We start from the raw sequence: 4,758 nt of genomic DNA on the forward strand, positions 1-4,758 counted from the left end.
CGCGATGTAAAATATGAATCTTGTCGCCTCAGGTAGTTTTCACCTTCGTCATGGATTATGTAGGTGGCGCGGAGAACGAGCGGCACAAAAAAGAAGCACGGCCGCATATCAATGGCCGACAGAACCGAAAATCCGTAACCCAATTTACATAATATTTCTCCGGTTGGCAACGTCAACCGACCGGCGGCCGGTGGCCGTTGTAAAGTAAATGATTTATACATAATTTATGGCTCGTAATTTTGCGGAATGACATCGGGGGCCAAACTGGGGGGGCCGGCCACCGTTGATCAGGTGGTTAGTGTGGGGGTCCGGTGGCCTCAGGGCCGACGATGGGAGTTGCAACTGAGTTTATTTTGGGCGGCTTTCCGTTTTCTCCTCGGGTGGCAAATCAAGCTCCCTCAAGGCGCCGGGTCAAAGTTCGTAAGGCGCCGGGACGAAAGTTATAACCCGAATAAATATCCCGGTGACTCCCGGTGGTCAGGATTTCTTCGGATTTCCGTGTTTTTTGCAGAACCCTCGCAACAGAAGAACAAAGCAGGCTGGGTCTGAGCGTGTAACTGACAAGCGGCTGAGAGCGACAGAAAGAGAGAGAGAGGAAGAGCGAGAGAGAGGGACGAGAGTTGCTCCAAAGTTAGCGTGCCAGGAGAGTGTTGGGGACTTATTAAAAATTCTGCAATTTCGCAGGTCCTTCGCAGCTCCTTACGCACTGCCCTGGCGAGGACCGCCCCCCGTTGCGGGTAGTGAAGCGGACAGCCGGCTTTAAATTTATAGATTTTCAAAAAACATACAACCACACCCTGCACCAGGCTCCGGCTCCGGCTTCGGTTGCGGTTTTTTGGCCGATTGCTTTCTCCACTGAGCGGGGTCCTTCAGCAGCAGAGTTGCGTAACGCTGGCCCGAGATCTGGGCGAGACCACAGCAAGATGCTTACCTTCTTCATAATTCACCAGTTTTACGAGAGTTCCTTTTACCACCCCGTAGTGGTGGCCGCACTTGGGGGAGTCTGTAACATTTCATCAGACTCTCCACAAACCGCAAACCACCGGGCCTCCGGGCTGGCCTCTGGCCAGGGTGCGTAATTTTTGATCAGTGCGTTGCGCCACCGTGCGCTGCCGGTGCGCTCTTAATCGTATTCCGAACCTTGAGCGCCGGGTCTGGGCCGTAAATGATGGCCAGAAGCCAAGCATAAACGAATACATACGCAATCTTCACGCCGAAACACATGTACGGGCGGTGCCCAGGGGGCGGGGGGGGGCGAGCCGAACACATGCGTGCACTACGCTCAGGCCGGAAGGGGGCCAGAACTTTCGGGCCCTCGAATAGCACAATAAAGTTTTACGAGTGTAAATAAATTTGAAGAGAGGAATAAATTCGGAATACATTATTTCAATTTTCTTCTCCGGATGCCGGATGCATGCGGAGGAGGGTCCCGTTTTGCATAGGGGTCCGGTTTGACCCTCTCGAAATGTGGAGGGCGTGAATGGGCCCCGGGCTCGCCGGGGCATCTTCCGGGTTTGGGTTGTAAAATTAAACAACCATAAAGTTATTGCATTGCCCCTAAGAAGCCGGAAAGAAGGGGTTCTCGGTGGCCACTTTCACCACGCTCCGTGCCGGGTGCCGTGATTGAACGTGTGCGAATCGGCTGACATCCGAAGCCTCCTGAGTGATGGATTTTTTACGATGTCCTTTCGCAACTGTTACACTCCAGCTCCAGCGAGCGCTCCACAGGAACTCGCTAAACAACCCGTTGATAATGGACAAGGCGTGCTTATGGCCCTGGGGTCACTCGAACGGAGATTGAGTGAGCCTTGCGTGTGTGTGTGTGTGTGTTTGGGTGGGCCATGGTCAACATCCGGCCGGCCAGACCAGCAGACATCGCTCCACGGGACGGCGCTTCTCGAGTGGCAATTTCGAATTTTCCATTTCATCGAATGGCGCGAGCGTTTTTTTTGTTGCCTCGGACGTTTGATTGGAAGATTTATGAGCGGTTCGAATTGGATTGGAATTGAATTGAGTTGTAGTTTGCTTCATTTGGCGCGCCCGACACGCCACGTGACTCGCGGCGGGGATGTGTCACTTTTAACTGCCCTCCGTGTGCTGGAGGTTAATCGTATTGGAAGCTCGGAAGCTGGAAGTGAAATGAAATTTATAACAATTTGCTGGATTTTCTGTGTCTTGCGTCGAGGATCCAAACTCCGTGTACGATCGTAGTCATTGTTTTATGCACCAAACAGCGGCAGGACTACGGAACACTCGGCATCATTAGCATTTAAAAACCGTAATCCCACACGTAGATGAGGCCCCGGGTCAAGCGTGCCAGTCGGCGTGGCAATTAACTACAAGCTCGGAACATGTAACTTGTGTAATGATAAGGTTCACTTAACAAATCATTCAGCAGCTCATCGTACTCAGCTTCTCAGCGCTCCGGTCAGCCAAGGGCCGTGCCGTGCCGTGGGATTTTGAAACAAGCACATGATTAATTAATCCTGCCAGCCTGCCGAAGCCCGGGTCCATTCTTTGGCACGCCTGTCACGTAGGCACACTCTCTAGCGAACCTGTTTTTACGGCCATTTGCTCGCCCTCTCTCCGGCCAAGCGGTGAAAATGGATAATTTCCATCTTTATGTACCGAACGATTATGCAAATACAGTCGGAACCCGCTACTTCTGGTGCGATGAAACCGTGTGATTTATTTTATTATCGCCTTCGGTGCAGCTGCTTTCCGAGTTCCTGGCACCAAGGCGCACAAAAAGTGGCCATCAATGCGGGGTGCTTTACGCGTGCATTATTACATATCCGGCTCGATTCAGCGTGGCGAATAAACGGCGCGATTTATTCCAAGACTTAAGCACACGCGGAAGTGATTAAATTAAGTCGCAATGGGTGGACTGTTAGTGTTTTAAATGGTGATTTTTTGAAAGGATGAATTTAAAGCCCCCTCTGAGTTGAGTTGAAGCATCACACGAGTGCGTATTAATTACTTCTTGCGCCTCTAATCCACGCTGGACGCACTTCCAGTAAGCTGCTTCCTAAGCCAAGACGTTATCGTCTCCCGGGTGGGCATCGATTGTTCCACCGGAACCGGAATACACGCATTACGTTCGCCCGGCGGGGGCCCTTACCGTGCAATGGTATCCGAAGGGCCGCCCAGGGACGTCACGGACGGCAAGGATGAACTCTCGGTGGCGTTTTGAAGCACACACACACGCGAGCCGGAAACGAGGCCCTTTACCGGTCGGTCGGAAGCTCTCTCGGTCCCATCCGGTGTGGTGCGGATCCCCGGGAGACCCCGGCTTGAAAAACTGGCTCGAAATAATAAAAAATCGACTTCACCTTCTCGTCGTCCGGAACAGCAGTCCCCGGAGGATCCCCGGCGTGGATTTCAACTCTCAGGTGCCGGTGCCTGAATTTCACGTGTGTGTGTGTGTCCTCCTTTACATACCGTTCGTTAATCAACCGGGAGTTTTTCGGGCCGGTGGCCTTCGCCGGCCATCCCCAAACACGGGATTTCAATCATGGAACCACAAACGGCGAGAATGGCGTTTGCCAGCAGCAGCCCAGCCACGTGCTCTCGGTCCGGGTGTCCTTGCGATACCCTCTGCTGATGGCGCACACGGTGCTTAAAGGGAGTTCTCGAGGGGTTTGAAAGTTGTTCAACAGACGCTTTAAGGATTACGGGGCACAGCATGCAACCGGCTGCTTTTAAAGGTCACAGGACACATTCAGACTGAATATTATGAGAATAAAAATGGAACTCATTCTTATACCATTCCTACATTAAATCGGGACGGACACGTCCACGGTCATCCGCCCGTTTCCATCACTCCCCGATATCGATGCGCCGGAATCTTCGCCCGGAAGGATTCAACATTACTGGCTCCGAAGCACTGGGTTGTGTTGTTTGATGGCACACTAATTAAAAGTATTTCAAATATGCCCGGCCTCGGAGATGGTGCGTGCGCTTATCGAACCAAAACGGAAGTCCTGAGACGGAGTCTAATGCCCGTGGCGCCCGTGGCTGTCGGTTGCATATATTGCGGTGCATGTTTGGCGAAGCTTGGGTAAATTTATCAAACACACCGAACCACCGTCATCTGGTGCATGCTTGAGTGCTGCACTCTGAGACGTTCCGTGTCCTTGCCTGAGCCCAGGCTCCGGTGGCGGTTGAGAGCTTTTACGGAACTTTACCGAATGCATCATCGCCAGGTGACCCGGCTCTAGCGAATGATACAATTGTTCTAATGCTAGGAATAAGTTATTTATTTGTGAATTTAATCGCTCGTACGCTGTTTGGTTCGGGTTTTCCGGTCTCGGTGTCGATGGCACAGCGAACTGTTGCTAGCATCAGCTTGGGGTCATGCTCTCCAACCACACGACGACGCCGCCGCCCGACGACGATCGGTATCTTGGAATGCGATTGCTTCTTAAATAGGATCAAGCGTAGTGGGCCCACAATGAGGCTTCGTCTGCCGTGCTTCACGCGAGGGAGTGATTGTCACTTCAATTAACGATGGCAGCGGCTCCGGAAACACGGCTCCCGGGGCACCGGTTTGGCAGCCCGCATCGGGACGATTCCGACGGACCGGTTGATGGACGAGCAGGAGGACGATCGCGGTCGGTGGTGCTGGTGCGGTCGGGCTTGGTTCATTTGCTCCCCGCATCGCACCTGTAACCCCATGGGCGAGTGTTTTCAGCACACTCGACAACCCAACACAATGGCGCACCATCGCGTCCTCCGGGCGGCAAGTGCTCCGAGGTA

This window comes from Anopheles cruzii, chromosome 3 (assembly GCF_943734635.1).
Source record: "Anopheles cruzii chromosome 3, idAnoCruzAS_RS32_06, whole genome shotgun sequence".
Classification (NCBI taxonomy): Eukaryota; Metazoa; Arthropoda; class Insecta; order Diptera; family Culicidae; genus Anopheles; species Anopheles cruzii.